Source organism: Narcine bancroftii, unplaced genomic scaffold (assembly GCF_036971445.1).
Source record: "Narcine bancroftii isolate sNarBan1 unplaced genomic scaffold, sNarBan1.hap1 Scaffold_159, whole genome shotgun sequence".
Lineage (NCBI taxonomy): Eukaryota > Metazoa > Chordata > Chondrichthyes > Torpediniformes > Narcinidae > Narcine > Narcine bancroftii.
In genome coordinates, this window is record NW_027211894.1 from 13,125,890 (window position 1) to 13,152,352 (window position 26,463).

At 52.1% G+C, this 26,463-nt stretch overlaps 1 pseudogene; it reads right to left on the reverse strand.

Annotated features, from left to right (window-relative positions):
* Window positions 1-1,650: 1,650 nt before the first annotated feature.
* On the reverse strand, window positions 1,651-25,622 carry LOC138750513 (cytosolic 10-formyltetrahydrofolate dehydrogenase-like; annotated as a pseudogene).
* Window positions 25,623-26,463: the final 841 nt, after the last annotated feature.

Below are 26,463 nucleotides of genomic sequence, written 5' to 3' on the forward strand. Positions count from 1 at the left end.
AAAGGGAGCGGGCGGGCGGAAAGGGAGGGGGCGGGCGGAAAGGGAGGGGGCGGGCGGTAAGGGAGGGGGCGGGCGGAAAGGGAGGGGGCGGGCGGAAAGGGAGGGGGCGGGCGGAAAGGGAGGGGGCGGGCGGTAAGGGAGGGGGCGGGCGGAAAGGGAGGGGGCGGGCGGAAAGGGAGGGGGCGGGCGGAAAGGGAGGGGGCGGGCGGAAAGGGAAGGGGCGGGCGGAAAGGGAGGGGGCGGGCGGAAAGGGAGGGGGCGGGCGGAAAGGGAGGGGGCGGGCGGAAAGGGAGGGGGCGGGCGGAAAGGGAGGGGGCGGGCGGAAAGGGAGGGGGCGGGCAGAAAGGGAGGGGGCGGGCGGAAAGGGAGGGGGCGGGCGGAAAGGGAGGGGGCGGGGCGGAAAGGGAGGGGGCGGGCGGAAAGTGAGGGGGAGGTCGGAAAGGGAGGGGGAGGGAGGAAAGGGAGGGGGAGGGAGGAAAGGGAGGGGAGGGAGGAAAGAGAGGGGGAGGGAGGAAAGAGAGGGGGAGGGAGGAAAGAGAGGGGGAGGGAGGAAAGAGAGGGGGAGGGAGGAAAGAGAGGGGGAGGGAGGAAAGAGAGAGAGGGGGAGGGAGGAAAGAGAGGGGGAGGGAGGAAAGAGAGGGGGAGGGAGGAAACAGAGGGGGAGGGAGGAAACAGAGGGGGAGGGAGGAAAGAGAGGGGGAGGGAGGAAAGAGAGGGGGAGGGAGGAAAGAGAGGGGGAGGGAGGAAGAGAGGGGGAGGGAGGAAAGAGAGGGGGAGGGAGGAAAGAGAGGGGGAGGGAGGAAAGAGAGGGGGAGGGAGGAAAGAGTGGGGAGGGTGGAAAGAGTTTGGAGGAAGAGGGAGTAAGAAACTGGCTTCCCCTCCACCACCATCAACTAAGCCTTTACCTGCATCTCTCCATTTCTCTCTCATCTGCCCTGGCCTCCTCTGCCCCCAGACGTAACAAACATAAAATTCTTCTTTTCCTCACGTACCATCCCACCAGCCTCCGTATCCAACACATTATCCTTCTTAAATTCTGACTCTTACAACAGGATCCCACTACCAGTCACATCTTCCACTCCCCTTCCCTTTCTGCTTTCCCTATGACCACTCCCTCCGTGCACTCATGCACTCATCTCTCCCTATCAATTGTACCAGCCATCTGGCACCACTAAGTGCCCACACTTGCGCTCACACCTCCTTCCTTTCCACAGTCCAGGTCCACAAACAGACCTTTCAAGTGAAGCAACACTCATTTGTGTATCCGTGGGACTGATTTCCTGCATCCGGGGCTACCTTTTTGTCTTCTCTGCTTTGGAGAGACTGGGCACAGACTGGGAGATCACTTCACTAAGCACCTTCATTCTGTCCACACCACTAACAGGGATCTTCCAGAAGCCAACCATTTCGCCTGTATCCCACTTCCACACTCACGTGTCAGCCTATGGCCTCACATACTACCCCACCAAGACCACCTGTAAATTGGAGGAACAACACCCGATTTTCCATCTGAGAACTCTCCAGTCAGATGGCATTAACATTGACTAGACTAATCCCCCTAACCTGGTCTCCTTTCCCATTCCCTCCCTCCTGTCAGCTCTCCACATCCTTCCATCTTTCCCTCCTCCCCCTGCTTGCTGCTATGCCTCCCTCCTTCCTCCATCCAATATCTCCTGCCTTACGTGAGTTCAGTATCTTTGCTATATAAAGGACACTGTTTGACCTGTTTGCCATTGTGTTTTCCTTCAACCAAAAACAGTGTCTGCAGACTTTCACAATTGACTTCTTACAGAGCTATCTGATGGGTTGATGGAGTTATACCAGCTGCCTCCCTCTGCGTCCACAAATTGCCCATTGATGAACACTTGGTGAGGCATGTGTAGAGTCATGTCGTTCACGTTCAATTCAATCTGAAATCCAAAAAAAACAGAAGCAGTTGGATTAAATTTTACCCTGCATCTGAATGTTCCATCAGCTTCCAGGGGTTAAGGAAAAGGAGGAGAGTTTGGAGGGGCGGGGGGGGGGGGGAGGGTGGAGAGAATGGAGCAGGGGCACACAAGGCATGGGAGAGCACGCAAAGGAAGTGGTTCTCTTTTTGGTTCCCAGCTGGTCAACCCATGAACAATGGGGCTTTTAATTAAACTGGGGGTATTGCAGGTGGGGGAGTAAACTGGGGTAATATTAAGGAGGATTAGACTGGGGGTATAACAGGAGGCAGATATGACTGGGTGGGTATTGTAGGGGGGGATTCGACTGGGTGAGTATTGTAGGGGGGGATTCGACTGGGTGGGTATTGTGGTGGGGGGATTTGACTGGGTGGTATTGTGGGGGGGATTCGACTGGTGGTGCATTATGGGATGAGACTGGGAGGATATTATAGGGGATGAGACTGGGAGGATATTAAAGGGGATGAGACTGGGAGGCTATTATAGGGGATGAGACTGGGAGGATATTATAGTGGATGAGACTAAGAGGATATTACAGGGGGATGAGACTGGGAGGATATTAAAGGGGATGAGACTGGGAGGCTATTATAGGGGATGAGACTGGGAGGATATTATAGTGGGATGAGACTAAGAGGATATTACAGGGGGATGAGACTGGGAAGATATTATAGGGGGATGAGACTGGAAGGATCTTATAGGGGAATGAGACTGGGAGGATCTTATAAGGGGATGAGGACTGGGAGGATCTTATAGGGGGATGAGACTGGGAGGATATTATAGGGGGATGAGACGGAGGATATTATAGGGGATGAGACTGGGAGGATATTATGGGGGATGAGACTGGGAGGATATTATAGGGGGATGAGACTGGAGGATATTATAGGGGGATGAGACTGGGAGGATATTATAGGGGGATGAGACTGGGAGGATATTATAGGGGGATGAGACGGAGGATATTATAGAGGGATGAGACGGAGGATATTATAGAGGGATGAGACGGAGGATATCATAGGGGGATTAGATGGAGGATATCATAGGGGGATTAGATGGAGGTTATCATAGGGGATTAGATGAAGGATATTATAGGGGGATTAGACTAGGAGGTTATTATTGGTGGATTAGACTGGAAGGATATTATTGGGGGATTAGATTGGGAGGATATTAAAGGGGGATTATAGTGGGAGGATATTATAGGGGGATTAGTCTGGGAGAATATTATAGGGGGATTAGTGTAGGAGGATATTACAGGGGGGATGAGACTGGGAAGATATTATAGGGGATGAGACTGGGAGAATATTATAGGGGGATGAGACTGGGAGGATATAGGGGGATGAGACTGGGAGGATATAGGGGGATGAGACTGGGAGGATATTATAGAGGGATGAGACTGGGAGGATATTATAGAGGGATGAGACTGGGAGGATATTATAGAGGGATGAGACTGGGAGGATATTATAGAGGGATGAGACTGGGAGGATATTATAGAGGGATGAGACTGGGAGGATATTATAGAGGGATGAGACTGGGAGGATATTATAGGGGATGAGACTGGGAGGATATTATTGTTGGATTAGACTGGAAGGATATTATTGGGGGATTAGTCTGGGAGGATATTATAGGGGATTAGACTGGGAGGATATTATAGTGGATTAGACTGGACAGATATTATAGGGGGATTAGACGGAGGATATTATAGGGGGATTAGACGGAGGATATTATAGGGGGATTGGACGGAGGATATTATAGGAGGTGATTAGATGGGGTATTACAGTGGTCGATTAGATGGGGGTATTACAGGGGACGATTAGATGGGGGTATTACAGGGGCAATTAGATGGGGGTATTACAGGGCAATTGGATGGGGGTATTACAGGGGACAATTAGATGGCGGGTATTACAGGGGACAATTAGATGGGGGTATTACAGAGGACGATTAGAAGGGGATATTACATGGGATGATTAGATGGGGGTATTACAGGGGACGATTAGAAGGGGATATTACATGGGATGATTAGATGGGGATATTACATGGATCAATTAGATGGGGTTATTACATGTGGTTTGGACTGCAGGGGTATTACGGGGGGGGGGGGCTGATTTAGACTGCAAGAGGTTGTACAGGGGTGGATATTAGCTGGAGTCTGTTTCTACTCTGTTATTCCGAAATACTTTGAGAGTCGTCCTGATTTAGCATCAGGCAGATCCTTGGCGTCACCTCTCCATGGCCTGACCTATTCCTGGATGGTGATCTCATGGTAATAAATTTAACTCAGGAAGTCATTCTCCAGCACTGTGTGTAGAATTATATACTTACATAGTCGATATCCTGCTCCTCCTCCTCACCCTCACCCCGAAGCTTCCGGATGGTCATCTGCATGAAGTCCTCAAAGGTGACAGCCATGTAGACATCTTCATTCTGCATCTGAAGTCACCCTCACCCCGAAGCTTCCGGATGGTCATCTGCATGAAGTCCTCAAAGGTGACAGCCATGTAGACATCTTCATTCTGCATCTGAAGTCCACATTTCAGCCTGACTTCTTCCACCAGCCTGCAAACCACAAAGAGCTCCAGATAGATCGCAGTTTCCTGCAGAGTGCAGTGGGGTGGATGCGTTTAATTCGCAACCCAGTTTCCTAAACTTCTCAAACACACCTCACCCTTCCCCATCACCATCTCCAAGAACACGGGAAACAGGAGCAGGAATTCCGCATCCTCTGTCCAAAAAAAACCACAGAGTCTGCAAACACCAGCCTGTCAGAAGCTTGATAAACTCTGTTCTCACAGAACAGAAAGAAACAGGAGCAGGAGTTGGCCACCTGGCCCATCGAGCATGCCCTGCCAGACAGTAAGGTCATGGCTGACCTGGCTGTGAACTCAGCTCCAACTACCCTGTCCATGCTGTGACAGAGTATTTAGAGGTGGTTTGGGAGAAATTGTTAGAGCAGGTTGCACACAAACATTTTAAAACACGGAATTTTTGCAGGACTTTCACAGAGTACTATTTTGCAAAAGGCAACAAAGTAGCAATGTACGGCAGTAGCTTGTCTGGAAGAGAATGTGATCTTTGCAGGCAGAGGCAGAACAGCTTTGCTCTCTGAAGGCTTTTTCGGGTGCATTGTCCGCTAAGAATGCGCCAGAAGAAGCAGAAGCGGCCCTTTAGAAGCAGCGTGGGGTGTCAGCGTGGAGACGTCCCGCGTGGGATGTCCCCACACTGATCCCACTGCCCTGCTCTCTCCCTACTCACGGGGCTGGAGCGGCCGGGGGGGGGGTACGGGGGCTGGAGCGGCCGGGGGGGGGTACGGGGGCTGGAGCGGCCAGAGGGGGGGTACGGGGGCTGGAGCGGCCGGAGGGGGGTGTACGGGGGCTGGAGCGGCCGGAAAGGGGGGGTACGGGGGCTGGAGCGGCCGGCGGGGGGGTACTGGGGCTGGAGCAGCCGGGGGGGGGGGGGGGGTATGGGGGCTGGAGTGGCTGGCGGGGGGTATGGGGGCTGGAGCAGCCAGTGGGGGGGGGGGGGAGGGAAGGAGGCGGTGGAGTCAGGTACCAGCATTGTTTCGGCCAGCCCTCTTCTCCCCACTCCCAAAATCAGTCCCAACAGTGTGGGGACAGCCCACGCCATCTGCTCCAGCCCCATAGTCCCGCACCGGCCGCCCCAACCCCGCCGTCCCGTGCTGACAGGAGCCAGAGTGCGCTCTGAGGTGCCTCTCCTGCAGCTGTCCCTTTCGAGTGGACTGCGCAGCAATTTCAGGGCTGCCACCTGAAAGACCATTCCACAGGTCTGCATCCGCCTCTGTAGGTGCATTCTTGGTGGAGAATGTACTTGAAAGCAGCAAGAGAGGAGAGGCAGAAACTTTGGTTCCAAAGGGACAAGCTGGCAAACTTTGGAAGACTGCCTGGTCAAAGGAGAAGACTGACTGTCTGAAAGGAACTCTGTGGTGACCTGAAAGAAAGAGGATCATCTAGAGAACCTTGAAGGGGGCATTTGGCACACATTCCTCTAATCTATTCCCATCCATGGACCGAAAACATGGAAGTTTGCAGATGTTGGTCTCAGGGCCGAAACATCGGTTAAATATCTTTATCTTTGATGCAAAGCCTGCTGAGTTCCTTTAGCATTTCTGTATGGATGTCCTGGAACAAAAGGAATCACTCTCTGAAAACCAAAAGAACTCTCCTGAGTGGTAACTATTTGCCCTTTCACCACCAAAGCCTGGTGAACTTTATTAATGCACAGTATAAGAAATGCCTGCAACCAGTGACATTGGACTGTGAACCAAAGAACTTTTCTACACTTATATACACATTACACACATGTGGGCTTAGAATTAGAGGGGAGTTAAGTAAGTTGAGACTAATAAGTTAAAGTTTGATTCTGTTTTCATGTGCAAAGATAATTAAAATCAACTTTTGTTTAAGTAACCCTTTGTCGTGGTGCATATCTAATATCTATTGCTGCTGGGTTCTGGGGACCTCTGGAATCCATAACATTTTCCACCTCCTTTAATCCTTCTCTTCCTCTTTTAATAGTTATCTAATTGTGAAATAAATACATTGGATGAGGCAGCCTTGACGGCTTGCTTGGGCAGAGAATTCCACAGATTCACCACTCTCCAGGAGAAGCAGTTCCTCCTGATCTCCATCTTAATCTACCCACGAATCTTGAGACTGTGTCCTCCAGTTCCCTTCCAGGTGGAAACAACCTCCCTGCTTCTCTATCCTTCGTCCTTCTGAGCACTAATGCGTCCAGTCCCAGACGACGCAATCTCTCCTGGACAGCTCATTAACCTGCGGACCTCCTCTGCATTCCCTCCAGAGCCAGTTTTACTTCATCAGGTAAACCCTCCTCCAGCCCTCTCTAAGGTTGTCACATTCCCCTAATTCCAGCATCTCAAACGTCCCTGCGACTCTGCCCTCAGTTGGTCCCGAGCTCCAGAATTGTGTACCCATCTCCCTGGATCTCCCCCTTTCTCGTGAGTCATACAGGTGGACATCTTGGGATCACGGACTCTTTGAATTCTTTCTCTCTTATTGTATGGGGTGCCAGGCAACACTAATGGAGACTCTTTGTCTTTCGGCAAAGAGTACTTGACAATAAAGGAAACTTGTATCTTCATTCTGATCAAGGTGCCTCCTGGAGCTCATCCCATTTGCCTGCATTTGGCACACATTCCTCTAATCTATTCCCATCCATGGACCGAAAACATGGAAGTTTGCAGATGTTGGTCTCAGGGCCGAAACATCGGTTAAATATCTTTATCTTTGATGCAAAGCCTGCTGAGTTCCTTTAGCATTTCTGTGGACTTGTCTAGCCTTACATTCCCTTACAACCCCAAGGGTTAAATTTGATCTGATCTGCACTGGTGTGAAGATTAATCCTACATTACAAAGGGAGGTGCCACCAGATTTGCTGTCACAGCAGCATTGCCAGTGGTGTGGACCCAAGCAGAGCGGGAGCGGAGGCACAATTCTCCCCTGCAGGGCCCTACTGCCCCGTCCTCCTACAGTCGGTTCCGTTCGGGCTCCAAATGGCCTGTTAAAGGAGTGATGGTGTACGATTTAAAACCTTGCAGTCACGGGAAGTCGGCCCAAGATGGTGGCGCCTGGGTATGGCAGTGGGCTTGAGGGGTTGCAGACTTGAGTAAAAGTGGGGAGAACAGCCCCCACTGGGAAGGGGAAAGCAGAGGAGACTACCTGAAGGGCAGCAACCACAGTGATGGATCAGCAAGGGGCTCAGCGGCAGAAGGACACACGCAGGTGGCGAGCTGTGGACGACGTACACGAGGAACCCACAGATGCTACAGGAGACTTGAAATAAAAGGACTGGCACAAGGCTGCATGAGACCCACACATCAGAACTTGGATTTGAGAGGCTGCTGGGGGAAAGAAGGACCCCTGAAGGCATATTCATCGTGTTGGAGGTTTGGATCTGGAGTCCTGTGCGACTGCGGAGGCTACGAGGGTGCTTGAAGCAAATCCACGGGCACTCGCTGGCTCTGAAAGGACTCTCGCTTCTCTTTCTCTGATTGTAATTGTCGCTGTGCAATACAAAATGCTTTATGGCAGACCAAAGACAGCTTTGTGTAATATTTCATCTGTTTTATGATATGGCAATAAATACTAACTCAAATCTCACACACAATAACAAGTTATTATTGAGTGCTCAATGTCAACGCAAGGGATTTCTGTATTTTAATCCCAGAACAATTTTCATTGCCCCAAGGTGTGCCTGACTACTCAAGTTGTCAGATTCAAGAATCTGATGAATGATTCATGAATAAACAAATCAAAGGACAAAGAGCAATGTTTATTATTCCCATAAAAGTGTTGCATCAGGATTCACAGATCTTCAGTAGTAACAATTATTCAACAGTTGGCAGCTGTCCCAATATGGAGAAAACAAAGTTAACCTTGCAGGTTGATGACCTTCTATTAAAACACTTTCTCCGTCAGATGTCACCTGACCCATTGAGTGTTGCCAGAACCTTCTTTCTTTATTCACCAAACACAGTGAAGGGCTTGGTGAGCCTGAGGGTTGACAACTTGGAATTGGAACCTCGCCATTTTGGACCATAAGACAGAGGAGCAGAAATGGGCCATTCAGCCCCTTTGAGTCTGCCCCGCCCTTTAATCATGAGCTGATCCATTTTCCCATTCAGCCCCACTGCCCGGCCTTCTCCCCATAAGCTTTGGTGCCCTGGCTAATCAAGAACCTATCAATCTCTGTCTTAAATCCACCCGATGACATTACCTGACCACATCCATTGATTCTGCTCCTGACTTGAAGAAATCTGTCGTTTCCACAATCTCTGGAACATTGGATAGGATGCCTTTCCAAACAGCCTGGAAAACGGAGGTATAGAAAAAGGTTTAATGTTGAGATGAAATGCAGGTTCCAGCTGAAGAGGTGGCTTGATCAGACAGGAAATGTTTAAAATTCCCATCACGCACTCCCAGTGTCAGACACAGGGTGAAGCTTCCTCCGTCCCATCACACCATCCGAGGGTCAGACACAGAGTGAAGCTCCCTCCGCACCATCCCATGACACACTCCCAGGGTCAGACACAGGGTGAAGCTCCCTCCACATTGTCCCATCACACACTCCCATGGTCAGTCACAGAGTGAAGCTTCCTCCACACTGTCCCATGACACACTCCCCAGGGTCAGACACAGGGTGAAGCTCCCTCCACACCATCCCATCATACACTCCCAGGATCAGACACAGGACGAAGCTCCCTCCAAACCATCCCATCAGACACTCCCATGGTCAGTCACAGAGTGAAGCTTCCTCCACACTGTCCCATGACACACTCCCCAGGGTCAGACACAGGGTGAAGCTCCCTCCACACCATCCCATCATACACTCCCAGGATCAGACACAGGATGAAGCTCCCTCCAAACCATCCCATCAGACACTCCCATGGTCAGTCACAGAGTGAAGCTTCCTCCACACTGTCCCATGACACACTCCCCAGGGTCAGACACAGGGTGAAGCTCCCTCCACACCATCCCATCATACACTCCCAGGATCAGACACAGGATGAAGCTCCCTCCAAACCATCCCATCAGACACTCCCAGGGTTAGACACAGAGTGAAGCTCCCTCCGTCCCATCACACCATCCGAGGGTCAGACACAGAGTGAAGCTCCCTCCACACCGTCCCATCACACACTCCCAGGGTCAGACACAGAGTGAAGCTCCCTCCACACCGTCCCATCACACACTCCCAGGGTCAGACACAGAGTGAAGCTCCCTCCACACCGTCCCATCACACACTCCCAGGGTCAGACACAGAGTGAAGCTCCCTCCACACCGTCCCATCACACACTCCCAGGGTCAGACACAGAGTGAAGCTCCCTCCACACCGTCCCATCACACACTCCCAGGGTCAGACACAGAGTGAAGGTCCCTCCACACCGTCCCATCACACACTCCCAGGGTCAGACACAGAGTGAAGCTCCCTCCACATCGTCCCATCACACACTCCCAGGGTCAGACACAGAGTGAAGCTCCCTCCACACCGTCCCATCACACACTCCCAGGGTCAGACACAGAGTGAAGCTCCCTCCACACTGTCCCATCACACACTCCCAGGGTCAGACACAGAGTGAAGCTCCCTCCACACCGTCCCATCACACACTACCAAGGTCAGACACAGAGTGAAGCTCCCTACACAGGAACAATTTCATTCCAATTAGCTGGGCAATAACAGCTGGGACCTATCCAATAATAACTATCCAAACCCATTAGGGGAGAGCTGCTCCTGACCTGAGCCCAGAACATTCCATCACCACTGTTCTCCCTCTCGTGTTTCTCCCACTTTTTTATTAACCTCCCTAACCCCCACTGTTCCCTGAGGGACCAACCAATCATTCACCCATTTCTCTGGGGACAGGAGCTCTTGATAACTTTTGTTCAACATGTATTTCCATAAGACATAGGAGTAGAAGCAAGCCATTTATCCCAAACCATTTAATCATGAGCCAATCCATTTTCCAACTGCCCAGCCTTCCACCCATAACCCTGGCTAATCAAGAACCTGTCAATCTCTGCTGTAAATACACCCAATGACTTGGCCTTCACAACAGCCTGTGGCAGCAAATTCCATAGATTCACCACCTTCTGGCTGAAGAAATTTTTCTGCATCTCCATTCAAAGCGGATGCCCTTCAATCCTGAAGTGGTACCCTCTTGTCCTACACTCTCCCACCGTGGGAAACTACCTTTTCTACATCCACTCTGCCCATGCTTTTCACATTCAAAATGTTTCAATGAGATCCACCCCCCCCCCCCACCATATTCCTAAATTGCAACAAATCTAAGTCGTGTGTGTCAAATGCTCCTCATTGATGACCATTTCGTTCCTGGAATCATCCAAATGAACCTTAAAAATCTTACTCGAATCTTCTCTTTGACATTTTTCTCCTCTTCGGTGAACTCCAGTGAGGAACTCTCTGTGGAGGAAAAGTACTTTGAGGCTGGTATCATTTTCCCATCTTCAAACTGGATGTTTCTCACCAATAGCTGGAAGGCAAACACAGTTGTTGAGGGACAATCTGGATACTGGGAGCGAGCACCTACGGTCTCTGGTGCCCTGCCCTCCAGCACTGTGATGCCCCAGGCCCCCCCCCACCAGTCCAACAAGGATAAAAAGCCAAGTTACCGCTCTGCCATCATTTCCAAAGAGAACCAGCCCCTTCCGACTGACAACTGCGGGTTTCCAAGCTCCGGGAATGTCCAACATCTGTCCCTGGGGAGGGGCACCATCGAGCAGAGTTGAGCCAAAAAACGTCAGCTTCTGGAAAAACGGAGGAACGAACATTTTGTCACGTGGCCCTGCCCATCCACCGAAGCAGCAGCAGGGGCCTCTTCAACCCATCCACCCGTTCCCTAACAAGATCATGGCTGATCAGTCCCCAAACCACACATCACCACTTGCTCAAATAGCGGCTGAAAGAATGATTGAGAACCCCTCCCATCCATCACATAGGATCTTCAACCCACCACCATCATGAAGGAGGTACAGGAGCATCAAATTCAGCACCACCAGGTTGGGAAATAGCTCCTTTCTGCAGGCTATGAAATTGATGAACTCTATCCTGTGACCTCGGGGCTCTTAGAAATGAATCGAGTAAATTACTCAAAAATCTTTATCCGTATGTTTTGGTATTATATCTTTAAGTATATATGAGACTGTTATGTTCAGTGAACAGTCCCCTCTATAATGTTTGGGACACTTTTTCCCCCCCAATACTCCAGTTTTAAATTTGTAATCAAACAATTCACATGTAATTCAAGTGAACATTCCACATTTTATTCAGGCTTTTTTGAAAACATTTTCGTTTGAGCATGTAGAAATTACTCTACTTTTTATATATAGTTCCCCCATTCCAGGGCACCATAAGGTTTTCAGATTTCTGATTCAGCTTTCAGATTTATTGTCACAATACATAACTGACATCACATACAACCCTGAGATTCTTTTTCCTGTGAACAAGAAAGCATTACCACTTATTGGTAATTCAAAACAAAATAGTGCACAATACATTCATGTACACAAAGAACTGCAAACATATAATGAAATGTCAACAAACTGACTGCAATACAGAAAATTTTTTAAAAATCAGTAAAGTGCACAAGTAAGAATCCTTAAATGAGTTTCTCATTGAGGAGTCTGTCGGTAGAGGGGTAGCAGCTGTTCCTGAACCTGGTGGTGTGAGCCTTGTGGCACCTACACCACTTTCCTGGTGGCAGCAGTGAGAACAAAGTGTGCTGGGCTGTGTGGAGCCTTGAGATCGCTGTTCTCCAACAGCAGTGTTCCGTGTAAATGTTTTCAGTGGTGAGGAGAGCCTTGCCTGTGATGTTCTGGGCTGCGTCCAACATGATTTGGAGGGCTTTCTGCTCAGGGGTATTGATTTCCCCCTATCAAGCCCATCAGCACACTTTCCACCACACCTCTGTAGAAATTTGCAGGGATTCCAATGTAGAAAAGTAGAGGTACTGACGAGCTTTCTTCACGATGCCATAAAGGTGTGGGTACAGGAAAGGTCCTCTGAGAGAGTGACTATCAAGAACTTAATTTTGCTCACCCTCTCCACCTCTGATCCCCAATGATCACTGGATTATGTACCTATGGCTTTCCCTTCCTGTCAACCATCAGCTCCTTAGTTTTGATAAGATTGAGTGCAAGGTTGTTGTTGGTGCACCATTCAGCCAAGTTTTCAAACTCCCTCCTATATGCTGACTCATTGCTTTTTTATACAACCATCTACTGTGGTGTCATCAGTGAATTTGTAGATGGTGTTATTGTCGTATTGAGCCACACGTCATAGGCGTCAAGTGGGTAGAGCAGGGGGCTAAAAACATAGCCCTGTGGTGCTCTGGTACTGATGGGGATTGCTCACTGATTGTGGTCTGGAGGTGAGAAAATCCAGGATCCAATTACACAGTGGGGTGTTGAATCCCAGATCTTCGGGTTTGCTGATCAGTTTGGGACATTTGGCTTCTGGAATATATATTTTAAATCACATGTGAATTGTTTGAATGCAAATTTAAAACTGTGGAACACAGGCAAATAAAGGAAAAAAAGTGTCTTTATCCCAAACATTATCGAGTGCTCTGTTTGTGTGCACTGCAGTTCAGAAAAACGCTGTTTCATCATGTTGTACGCATGCAGTCAGATGATAATAAACTTGAACTTTAATCACCCCCAAACCCCTCCCCTTGTTCTGTCTGTTAGAAGCCTGTAGGATCTGGGTTGGTACTGATAATTGACTGGACACCAACTCCCAGCTGCAGAAGGGGCGAGACACCTCCACACCTTTGGGCTCAGCAATGGTTCCTCATTCAATTCAGGCAAGTCCCTGGGCCTGAGCCCAGATCATTCCCCTTGAGGTGAAAATAATTTTCTTTCTCTCCTAAAAATCAGTCATAGCTCAGAAACAGGCCATTCAGCCCAACACCCCATGCTGCTCTTTGGTCCATCGACACACATCCCAGTTGTCCGTACTAGGTCCATGCCCTTCCTGCCTTCTGATAAGTCTGTCTAAATCCCTCTTCACCATTGTGACTGAATCTGATTCCACTCCCTCCTCTGGCAGTGAGTTTCCAACATCAACCACTCTCTGTGTAAACAATGACCCCCTCAGACCTTCCCTCTCACCTTAAACCTATGTCTTCTTGTTTTGATACACCCCCCCCCCCCCCCACCATGGGGAAGAGATCATGACCACCTACTCTATCTACGCGTCTCAGAGTCTTATAAACCTCGATCAGGCCATCGCTCCGCCTCCTTCGCTCCAAAATCTCCGCAGAACCAAGTCCTCCAATCTAGACAACGTTCTATGGAATACCTGCTGCACTCTCTCCAGTTCACTCAAAGATCAGATTTATCATCAAAGAACATACATGAAAACACATACAATCCTGAGATTCTTATTCCTGCGGGCGAGGCAGAATTTCTAATTATTGGTCGTTCAAAGAATACTTAAGAAAACCAAAGAGAGAAATGTAAACAAACTGTGTGATACAGAAAATAAATGTTCAGTAATAAATAATGTGCAAAGAGACCTTAAATGAGCCCCTGATTAAGTTTGTTGTTGAGGAGTCTGATGGTGGAGGGGTAGCAGCTGTTCCTGAACCTGGTGGTGCAAGTCTTGTGGCACCTAGACCTCTTTCCTGATGGCAGCAGTAAGAACAGACTGTGTGCTGGGTGGTGTGGGTCTTTGAGATTGCTGCTGCTCTCCGATGGTAGCCTTCCCTGTAGATGTTCTCAATGGTGAGGAGAGATTTGCTTGTGATGGCTTGGACTGTGTCCACTACCTTTTGCAGGGCTTTATGCTCAGACGTACTGATGACCTCATACCAAACTTTGCTGGGGTTTCCGATGTCATCTCAAACCTACGCAACCTCCTGAGGAAATAGGGGCACTGACTTGTTTTCTTTATGTATGGGTCCAGGAAAGATCCATAGACAAAGCCCATCCCAGGAGGACCAGTTCGCCATGGCCACATTCATGGGAATGTGGGGGTTCCCTGCTCAGTGCATATCTGCCTATTCCCCCAGATTCCCTGCTCCTGTCTGTCCCCTGTTCTATTCCCCAATTCCTGCTCCTATCCATGCCCAGTTCTGTTCTCCTTGATTCCATGCCTGTCCCCAGTTCCATTCCCTCTGTTCCCTACTCCTGTCTGTGCCCTGGTTTCCCTTCTCCTGTTCATGACCATTTCCAATCCCCCTGATCCCCTGCTCCTGTCCGTCCCCAGTTCTGTTCCTATGGTAAACCACTGTTTACACTATGATTGGCTACTGTCAGCTGGACAAGGCTCCTGAGACCTTTCCTACCTATTACCCCTTGCCTGCTCCCCAGTGGTCCTGCTATGATCAGTCAATAGCTGGTGCTCCAGTTTATAATCAATAAAAGCCTATCAGTTTCACAACCTCACTCTTTGTGGTAATTAATGGTGCATCAATTTTATGGACTATATTTTTCAAAGAAAATGGAGCAATACCCGAAACCAGAGACTCAACATAGATCCTCGATGATCTGATGCCCTGAACACGTTCGAACACTAGCTACGCTCTTTTGAGGACTTCCTAACAGTGACCACGAACGTTGTTAACATGGACAAGAACAGACTGAAACTCCCCTTCTCACGAGTTGGACCCCTGGTCTTCCCAAAGATCGACGACGCCAAATCTTATGTGGAAGCCATGGGACGCACTGGAAGTCCAGTATCGTAGAAGGGTGAATGAGGTCTATGTACAGCATCTCCTGGCCACCAGGAAGCAGCGACCCGGTGATTCGAACGCCAAATACTTATGAGCCCTCCGGGCCCTCTGCAGGGCATTCAACTGTAAAGCCTTGATGGCTGCCCAGAACACGGAGGACCTCATCTGAGGTCAGTATCTGATCCAGATCCATAAGACAGTGACTGCTGGAGCAGAAGGAACTCGATCTGCAAGGGGCAGTTGATTTAACAGAGACACTAGAGGTGGCCCTCCAAAGTTCTTGGCTGCTGTGGGAGCTGCCATCTTGGGACGGGGGGGGCCATCTCGTACCGTGAGCAACTGGTCGCAGGGATCATCACACTCCTCTAGCGATCTGATCTCATCCGCTGTGGTGGGTAATAACCCCAAATGTTATTTCTGCGGGCAAGGCAAACACCCATGGAAATGCTGCCCTGCCAAGGAGGCGATATGTTTTAGGTGCGGGAAAAGAGGACATTACGCAAAAGTCCGCCAGTCTAACCCGCTCACAAAACCTAGCATCACCGCATGTGGACAGCTGCCACCCCGGACAGCACAATTAGCACCATCCCCTCTGAGGACCAGTGATACCATGTGAGTCATGGAGGTCGCCATTTTGGACCGTGCGGCCGGCGCCATCTTCTCGGGTCTGCAGCACTGTGGGGGAAACAGTGATTTCAGCTCTCTTGGGAACTCTGGCCCTCATCGGACTATAATGGCCTCCATCACCCTGAACCAAGAGGCACCACACAAACTCGCCAGGTCCATGATGGAAGTCCAAGTAAACTGACGCATTTGATAGCAGGAGCACTGAAGGTTTTATTCACCCTGATACCGCTAAATGCCTATCCTTCAAAGTGCGGCCAGTCAGCCATGAGATATCACTCATGTCCAAATCCCATAAGGCCGACATCCACAGGTTTTATACTATGACCTTGACCATCAGAGGCACAGTTTACAAACACTTCAGACCCCTCGTCATGTCACAGCTCTGCTCCCCCTTGCTGCTGCGCAACTTAAGAACATTGCATTGGGGTTCAATGGACCCTATACCCCTCACCATCTGCAATGAACAGATTCTAGACGTCCCTCTATGCATGACCCTCAAAGTCACCCCTCCACTGCTGTTCGTGAACCTCACCCCCAAATGCAAGCTGGTGCTCACCAGGAGCAGACGATACTGCACCGTAAACAGAGCATTCATCATGTCAGAAGTTCAGCGTTGTTGGGCAAGGGCATCATCGAGGTTAGGAATAGTCCCTGGAGGGCCCAGGTGATCGTCATAAAGAACGGGAAGAACAAGCTGGTCATAGACTATAGCCAGACCATCAACTGATATGCACAGCTCGATGCATGCCCCCTCCCCCGCATATCCAATATGGTTAAGCAGATTGCACAATATCGGGTATTCTCCCTAATCGACCTGAAATTGGCCTATCCCAATCCATCCAGAGGACCACCAGTATACTGTATCTGAGGCAGATGGCTGTATCTATCACTTCCTCCAGGTCCCCTTCGGCATCACCAACGGGGTTCCCATTTTCCAGCAGGAGATGGACTGCATGGCAGACCACTATAAGCAGCTGGCCACCTTCCCATACCTCGATAACGTGACCATCTATAGCCACAAGCTGCAGGACCACAATGCCAACCTTTGAAAATTCCTATGGGCCATGAAGATCCTGAACCTTACCTATAACACTGAGAAATGTGGGTTCTGCATTACCCGACTCACCATTCTCGGCTATATGGTCGAAAATGGTGTCATTGGCCACGACCCCGAACGCATGCACCCTCTACTCAAGCTTCCCCTCCCCCCCACCCTCAAAGCCCTGAAAAGATGCCTGGGTTTCTTCTCACACTACACTCAGTGGGCCCCAACTTTGTGGGCAAGGCTCACCCATTAGAAAAAGCCACCTCCTTTCCCGTCGTCTGAGGCCCAGACAGCCTTCAGCCATATCAAGGATGACATCACTAAGCCGGCGATACATCGAAAGATGAGTCCACAACGTTCCACGTGGAGAGCGATGACTTTGCCCTGGTTGCCAGACTCAACCAAGCAGGCAGACCCATCACCTCCTTCTCACTCACCCTCCAAGGCCCTGAAATCCAACATTCCTCAGTCAAAAAAGAGGCACAGACCATCGTGGAGGCAGTTCACCACTGGAAGCATTACCTCGCTGGCAAACAATTCACTGTCCTCACAGACCAGTGGGCAGTTGCCTTCATGTTCAACAACAAGCAGAGGCGCAAAATCAAGAATGATAAAATCCTCAGCTGGAGAATCAAACTGTCCACCTATAATTACGACATCCTATACCGGCCTGGCAAACATAAAAAAGCCCCTGGATGCCCTATCCCGTGGGACATATTCCAGTATCCAAATGGACATGCTCCACAACAACCTCTGCCACCCCGGAGTGACCAGGTTCTTCCTCTTCATTAAAGGAAGTCAGAACAATGACTAAAAACTGCCAGGTCTGTGCTGAGTGCAAACCGCACTTCTACTGTCCGGACAAGGTGCACCTGATCAAAACTACTCGACCCTTCGAGCGCCTGAGCAACGACTTCAAGGGGCCTCTCCCTTCCTCGCTGAGTATTCCCGCATCCCTTTTGCCATCCCCTGCCTGGCCACAATTATCAAGGCACAAAGCAGTATCTTCATGCTCTTTGGGTACCCCCTGCTTCATCCACAATGAACCTCATTCATTCATGACCTCATTCATGAGTGATGAACTGCAGCAGTACCTGCCGGCCAGGGACGTCGCCATGAGCAGAACCACCAGCTACAATCCCAGAGGGAGTGGGCAGGTGGAAAGGGAGAATGCCATGGTCTGGAAAACCATCCTGAGGTCACGGGGCCTCCCCATTTCCCAGTGGCAAGAGGTCCTCCCGGATACACCCCACACAGTACAGTCGCTCTTACGTATGGCAAGTAACAATACTCTTCATAAACGCATCTTTGTCTTCCCTAAGAAGTCTAAGCCAGGGGCTATGCTGCCTGCCTGCCTCCCCAGGACTGGTCCTGCTTTGGAAGCACGCCAGGCAATCAAAGACTGACCCGCTGGTCGCGAGGGTCCGCCTCCTCCACGTTAACTCGCAGTATGCCTACTTAGCCTTCCCTGATGGGCGCGAGGACATGGTCTCCATCTTGGATTTGGCACCATCGGGCGCCCCTCCAACCACGACTGACCACCAACAGAAACTCTTCCCCCCACCATCTTGGGAGTCCCTGAACCTGCAGCTGATCACACTCCATCCCCGGCAACTATTGTCACCCACAATGCACCAGCACCACACTCCCTCCTCCTTGTACCTGTCCCTTCTCCCCCACCCTGGTGAACTGCAACCGGTGATGACAGACCAGCCACGCAAGCTGCCCAGGGTGCCACAGCAGCGCCCCAACAGTTACCACATCGTTCACTGCAGCAGAGACCTCCTGACAGACTTGACCTGCAAAATATGTAGCTTTTCCTCTCTCATCCCACAGGACTCCTCTTCAAAAGGAGGGGTGAATGTGGTAAACCACTGTTATACTATGATACTACTGCTGGCTGGACACACCTTCTGAGACCAATCCTACCCATAACCCCCACTCTTCCTGCCATGATCAGTCTATAGTCAATAAAGGCCTATCAGTTTCACAACCTCACCCTTTTGTGGCAATTGATGGTATATTGATTCCCTGCTCCTATCCAGCCCCAGTTCCATTCCCCCTACAGATTTCCTGTTCATTACATACCTGCCCGTTAACAGAGCCCAAGCTCCAGGGACCTTGTCGTTGCCTCGGATCCAGTTGTGGATTGCCTCAGCTGGCTGCTCCCAGTCAATCTAATGAGCAGAGTGAAGAGTGAGCCAGTCGTCCTCTGGGGCAGGGTCACCAACATTCTCTTGTACCCTCTACCCTTCCTCAAACCCTGTGAATGACAACCTGACAGTAACCTCTTCGCAACAGCCATTGTTACTGACAATGCACACACCCTGTATGAGACGGTCCCTCAGTAACCCCTATCCCACACCCTGTGACTGATGGTCCGACAGTGACCCCTTCTCCACGTCCCGTTGTTAATTGATCTCTCAGTAACCCCTCCTCTACACCCTGTGAATGTCAGTCTGCCTGTAACCCATTCCCCATACCGTTACTGACGGTCTCTCAGAGACCCCTTCCTCAAACCCCGTGTTACTGACGGTCCCTCAGTGACCCTTCCCCCACATTGTCATTGAAGGTCCCTCAGTGACCCCTTCCCCACACCCTGTGAATGACAGTCTGCTGTATCCCCTTCCCCACAGCTGTATTAAGGGACCATGAGTAACCCCTTCCCCACACCCTGTGCAGCTGATGGTCTGTCAGTAACCCCTTTCCACACCCAATATAGCCTATGGACGGTCAGTAACCCCTTCCCTTGATGGTCTGTCAGTAACCCCTTCCCACACCTTGTGCAGCTGATGGTCTGTCAATAACCCCTTCCCACATCTTGTGTAGCCTATGGTCCGTCAGTAACCCCCTTCCCACACCCTGTGACTGACATCATTGCTAATTTTGATCAGGCACCTTTGCATTCTCCTTCTTCTGAATGCCCTCGTATGTGGCTCCATCTTCCGACTGCTTCATGCTTGGAGCTTTTCCTGCTTCAATGAGCGCTACAGACTCCACCTGCCAACAGATGGAACAAAACTCCTCCTGAGAAGGCTATTGCTGGAGCATCAATCCTGTTCCTCCCTCTGCAGAAGCCGACTGACCTGCGCGTTTCCTCCTCTCCCAGTTTTGGTTCTGATTCCCAGTCTTTTGCCCCTTCCCTGAAAGCAGCTCACAACATGGATAGAGTTCAAAACAAAGGAGCAGGAACAGGCAGACCCTCAAGTCTTTCCTGCTCTTCAATATCTACCATGTCACACCCATGGGAGCAGTGGTTGCAATAGTCATGTTCTACACCACTAGGAAGACAGAGAAAGATAAATGATTGAAACGGCTGAAATGAGATTTGAATCGAAAGGGGGTTTTGTGTGTGTGGTGTGGGAATACTCGGGCAGAATTCTTGTCAGAAGAAGTGGTGCAATTTGTGAGTAAAGCTCTGCTATCTCCCACTACATAGTTCAAGCAATGAGCTGGCAGTTTGCCAGGGTGAATTTACTCCACCATAGAATTACTATGTTTCAATTACTTTGCTCATTAAAAGCTTAACATCAGTGACTCGATTAGCTCAGCAGTTGGTTGTTGATGACTTTTCAGTGGTGTCTCAAGGGCTTTGCCCTCACCTTCGAGGATTTCAGGAGGCTTTGGCGGATTGTTGGGGAGACAGTTCACGAAATATCTGGGGATTTCTGTTCATCGCTCTGCTAATTCATTGTCCAGATAAAGGACTCACATCTCGGGCGCTGGTTTTGACATGGGGAATACGAGATGGTGTGGATTGAGGAGGACTGAGTTAGCACGACCGACCAGTCAACATGAGACTTGCCCCCTCCTGTTGTGGACTATTGTTTTATATGATGGTCTAGTTTGTTTTTTTGTAAATATGCCAGACCAGTCTTCTGAAAGACCTGGGCCCTACAGGAGTCACACTGGGCCAGTGAAATCAGCGACCCATGACCACACAAAGGCAATGTTGGGGAGTGATGGGACCCCAGGCCTTACAGTGAGTGTAAAAATGGAGGGAAATCTATGAAATGCGAAGGCGTGGGCTTAGTGGTGAGTTGAGTCGATTCACGGACCCAAAACCCATCTGTCACTTCAGTGGCCTAGTTGAGACCGTGTTTCACAGAGATATGGAATGTGCGAGGGTCAGGCTCTGTTCGTGAACTTGAAAGGATTTGCTCCTTTAGTTCTGGCTGCATTTCAGTCCCACACTCCTGACCTTTGGGCACCTGGTACGGAGGAAGGAGGGTCGGTCTAGACTTGTCCTCGTCGGTCTGGTACTGGGCCTGGCCAAGATGGGCATCCATGAGTCCAGGCAGTGGGCAGTTAAGTGTTCAGCTTGGGCTGACTACCTGCCCCTCTTCTGAGGACACCTGTGTGCCCGTGTATCCCTGGAGAAGGAGCGCTCACTGCTCACGAGCAGTTTGGAGGGTGTCCAGGAATGGTTGGCTCCCCAAGGATTTGTCAATATTGACAGAGATAATCATGTTTCAGTTTGTAACTTGTGTTTTGTGTGAGTGGTCTGAATTATAAACTAATGTAGTACTTGTAACTTTGGATGACAAATAATAAAGGGATGGTATTGATTTACCACCAAAAAGGCAAAAAGAAGCCAGTACAGAGGGAGGGTCACACAGGAGGGATTAGGCCATCAGCCCATGTTGTTCCAGAGCGATGAATCAGCCTCTGAGGAGCCAGACCCCTCCTTTGTGAGACTGCGAATTGCTGGAATTCTTTACCCAGAGAAAGGCATAGTTACTGAACACATCGAGGAAGCCCATGTTGAAACCAGAGGGTCACAGCAATATGGCAGACAGGTAGCACTAAGGCCGTGATCACATCAGCCTACGAACTTCTGATCAGCAATCTGTGTCTGAGAGGCCAAGTATCCACTTCCCTTCCTTATGCCGCGCTCTCGCTCCCTACCCCCCTCGCTCTCGCTCCCTACCCCCCTCGCTCTCGCTCCCTACCCCCCTCGCTCTCGCTCCCTACCCCCTCGCTCTCGCTCCCTACCCCCCCTCGCTCTCGCTCCCTACCCCCCCCCTCGCTCTCGCTCCCTACCCCCCTCGCTCTCGCTCCCTACCCCCCTCGCTCTCGCTCCCTACCCCCCTCGCTCTCGCTCCCTACCCCCCTCGCTCTCGCTCCCTAGCCCCCCTCGCTCTCGCTCCCTACCCCCCTCGCTCTCGCTCCCTACCCCCCTCGCTCTCGCTCCCTACCCCCCTCGCTCTCGCTCCCTACCCCCCTCGCTCTCGCTCCCTACCCCCCTCGCTCTCGCTCCCTACCCCCCTCGCTCTCGCTCCCTACCCCCCCTCGCTCTCGCTCCCTACCCCCCTCGCTCTCGCTCCCTACCCCCTCGCTCTCGCTCCCTACCCCCCTCGCTCTCGCTCCCTACCCCCCTCGCTCTCGCTCCCTACCCCCCTCGCTCTCGCTCCCTACCCCCCTCGCTCTCGCTCCCTACCCCCTCGCTCTCGCTCCCTACCCCCCTCGCTCTCAGCTCCCTACCCCCTCGCTCTCGCTCCCTACCCCCCTCGCTCTCGCTCCCTACCCCCTCGCTCTCGCTCCCTACCCCCCTCGCTCTCGCTCCCTACCCCCCTCGCTCTCGCTCCCTACCCCCCCTCGCTCTCGCTCCCTACCCCCCTCGCTCTCGCTCCCTACCCCCCTCGCTCTCGCTCCCTACCCCCCTCGCTCTCGCTCCCTACCCCCCTCGCTCTCGCTCCCTACCCCCCTCGCTCTCGCTCCCTACCCCCCTCGCTCTCGCTCCCTACCCCCCTCGCTCTCGCTCCCTACCCCCCTCGCTCTCGCTCCCTACCCCCCTCGCTCTCGCTCCCTACCCCCTCGCTCTCGCTCCCTACCCCCCTCGCTCTCGCTCCCTACCCCCCTCGCTCTCGCTCCCTACCCCCTCGCTCTCGCTCCCTACCCCCTCGCTCTCGCTCCCTACCCCCTCGCTCTCGCTCCCTACCCCCCTCGCTCTCGCTCCCTACCCCCCTCGCTCTCGCTCCCTACCCCCCTCGCTCTCGCTCCCTACCCCCCTCGCTCTCGCTCCCTCCCCCCCTCGCTCTCGCTCCCTTCCCCCCCTCGATCTCGCTCCCTACCCCCCTCGCTCTCGCTCCCTCCCCCCTCGATCTCGCTCCCTCCCCCCCTCGATCTCGCTCCCCTCCCCCCCTCGATCTCGCTCCCTCCCCCCCTCGATCTCGCTCCCTCCCCCCTCGATCTCGCTCCCTCCCCCCCTCGATCTCGCTCCCTCCCCCCCTCGATCTCGCTCCCTCCCCCCCTCGATCTCGCTCCCTCCCCCCTCGATCTCGCTCCCTCCCCCCCTCGATCTCGCTCCCTCCCCCCCTCGATCTCGCTCCCTCCTCCCCACGATCTCGCTCTCTCCTCCCCTCGATCTCGCTCCCTCCCCCCCTCGATCTTGCTCCCTCCCCCCTCGATCTCGCTCCCTCTCCCCCTCTCACTCCCTCTCCCCCTCACTGTCACTCTTTCCTCCTTGGTGATTTTTTTCATTTTTTTCAAATTCTCATATTAATTTTCTTTCTCTCATTGTTACCTTTCTCTCTCTCACTTTCCCTCATTATTTTCCCACTCTCTCTCTCTCTCTCTCCCTCACACACACAATGTCTGGACCAAGAGAGTACTCACCATGCCTTTGATTCCCTCAGGGAAGAGGACCCTTTTGTACAGTGTGTTGATGGTGTCATCAGGAAACACTTCGCACTCTCTCTGCATGAGAATTGGACCTGTGTCCAATCCCTCATCTGCCCAGAAAGATGGTAAAACCTCCTTTCTTGTCTCCCTGGATTAGTGTCCTGGGGAAAGGAGGAACCAGTCTATGACTAGTTGGTGCTAATAGGTCGTGCTGGACAATCCATTCCCAAGTTAGTGAGCAGAGCTAACATCTAGTCACAAATGTCAACTTCCTCTCTCATTCCCTCTACCCCCTTTCCCTCTCCCCAACACTCACTCCCTCTCCCCTTCTTATTCCCCACACAATCTCCCCATCTCCCTCTCTGCTACCCTCAACCTCGCGATCCCACTCTCTCCCTTTCTCCCCCTCTCACACTATCCTTCCCCCTCTCTCCCTCCCTTTCCCCTCAATCTCTGCCCAATCCCTTTCCCCTTCTTCTCACCCCTTCTCCCATTCACCCACCCTCTTCTCCCATTCCCCCCTCCTCCCACCCCTCTCTCCCTATTCCCCCTCCTGCCCCTTTCATGCCTCGTACTGCGATTCCAGCATGCATCACACCTCGCACCGGGGGCCCATGCATGGCACACCTCACACCCACATGTGTCCCACTGAGCTGCGCTGGCCACTAACCAGTTGATGGCGGAGGCCCCTCTGTGCCTGGGAGCAGGGAAGGGTGATATATGATTGAGCCGTGCTTGGGGCAGTCAATCACCTCCATTGGGATGAACTGGGAGCAGAAGGGCAGTACGTTCAGTTCCGCTCCGAGGCTGGAGTACTCCTTCACCACCTCTGGAATCGCCTTCCCTTTCACCCTCCACCATGTGTATTTGAACACCTGGATCCCATCCTTCACACCTTCAGCAGCTAGTGGGCGAGAGGTCTCCAAGGTTAGTTATCCTCCCACTCACAGCGAGCCCTGCCCTCCCACCTCCTCACTGTGGCATGGCAGACACCCTCCAGGCCAGCCAGCCAGCCCTGCCTCTTCATCCTAGACCAACTTTCCCAATCACCACCCTCCCCACCTTCCCGTGCACCTCTCTCTGCTGTTCCCTCAACCCCTCACCACCAACTCACACTTTTTATTCTCTGGACCCCAGGATTCTCCTCAATTCCCAATGGGATTTATTTAGGACTGCTTTAGATGAAGTTCTTGCTCGGGAGTGGACAGGGTTTGCACCCTGTTAACCTTTTCTTGGATTCATGGCATCTTGAGGCCATTCCTTGGATTTTCCCCTCAGTAGGGGGGTCCCTGGTGTAGGAGGGGGAAACCTGGAACTCGGGCAACAATGAGTAGTGCCAATGATGGTGAGCACATGCCACCGCCGATTATTCTGGTTCCCCACCTCTTGGGACATGAATGCCACTGGCAAGGCACCATCACCTGCCTGGAAAGCTGCAGGTGATCCATCAGTCCTTCCATGGGAGGACTTCCTGGATTTTGAACACAGCAACGATGAATGATGCGTTTCCAAGCAGGGAACGCAAGGCACAAGGAACTTGCCAGGGATGGTGACCCCTGCTCCAGCTCTCCACGACCCTTTGATGCAGAGGTGCCTGGTCGAGGATCTACAACTGATAGTATAGATGGTACACTCTATGCATCAGTGGTGGGAGTGGAACGACTGGGAGGGAGGACCTATGCCGTCCTGTTCCCGGACTCACAGGAGTGAATGGAGTCTTTGTGATGAGCCATTACAGCAAGCCTCTGGTTGTCCCCAGGAGACTGGAGATGATCTCACAACTTTGATGGAAGAGTGAGTGGATTATCCCTGTGAAACATAGAAGTCTGCAGATGCTGTGATCATTTTAGATCTCTCGGTGGCCATCCATCTCAATTCTCCCTCCCATTCCCTCAGGGTCAGCACTTTGTGGGGGTGGGAATGTTCATCAGCATTGCCCCCTCCATGTGAGGTGCTGGGTCTCCCAGTCGTGGTCATTCCTTGCCATCAGACCTGCCCCCACCCGCGTCACTATCGTCTGGTTTGATGCACCGAGTGACTCTCCACCCGCCTCTGGTGGTGTCACTAGCATGGATTAAGTGTCAGTAGCATCTAGTGACACTCAACGCAGTAAAAGCAGCGCCCTCATCACCTACATCGGAGGGGCGGATGGTGTTAACATGCGTCAGGTCCCCCCCCCCCCCCCCCAACACTGAGCAAGTTTATGAATGTTGTACTGTGCCCCCCTCTAACATTCATTCCGGCGCCGATGCTGCATTCCCTTGCCAGCATTTCTGTCCGTGTTCTCATGCATTGCCAGACTGACATCACCTACAACTCTTCATCTTCCATATGGGCTCCCTCCAACCGGGCGACATTAACATCAACTTCTCCGGTTGAAATCACCCTCTCCTCATCCTCGTTGCTCGGCCTCCTTTCCTCTATTTCGATCTGTCTCTCTCCCCCCCCTCCCCCTCTCTCTCTCTCCCCCTCCCCCTCTCTCTCCCCCTCCCCCTCTCTCTCCCCCTCCCCCTCTCTCTCCCCCTCCCCCTCCCCTCCCCCTCCCCCTCCCCCTCCCCCTCCCTCCCCTCCCTCCCTCTCCCCCTCCCTCTCCCCTCCCTCTCCCCCTCCCTCTCCCCCTCCCCTCTCCCCTCTCCCCCTCCCCTCTCTCTCCCCCTCCCCCTCTCTCTCCCCCTCCCCCTCTCTCTCCCCCCCCTCTCTCTCCCCCTCCCTCTCTCTCCCCCTCCCCCTCTCTCTTCCCCTCCCCCTCTCTCTTCCCCTCCCCTCTCTCTACCCCTCCCCCTCTCTCTTCCCCTCCCCCTCTCTCTTCCCCTCCCCCTCTCTCTTCCCCTCCCCCTCTCTCTTCCCCTCCCCCTCTCTCTTCCCCTCCCCCTCTCTCTTCCCCTCCCCCTCTCTCTTCCCCTCCCCCTCTCTCTTCCCCTCCCCCTCTCTCTTCCCCTCCCCCTCTCTCTTCCCCTCCCCCTCTCTCTTCCCCTTCCCCTCTCTCTTCCCCTTCCCCTCTA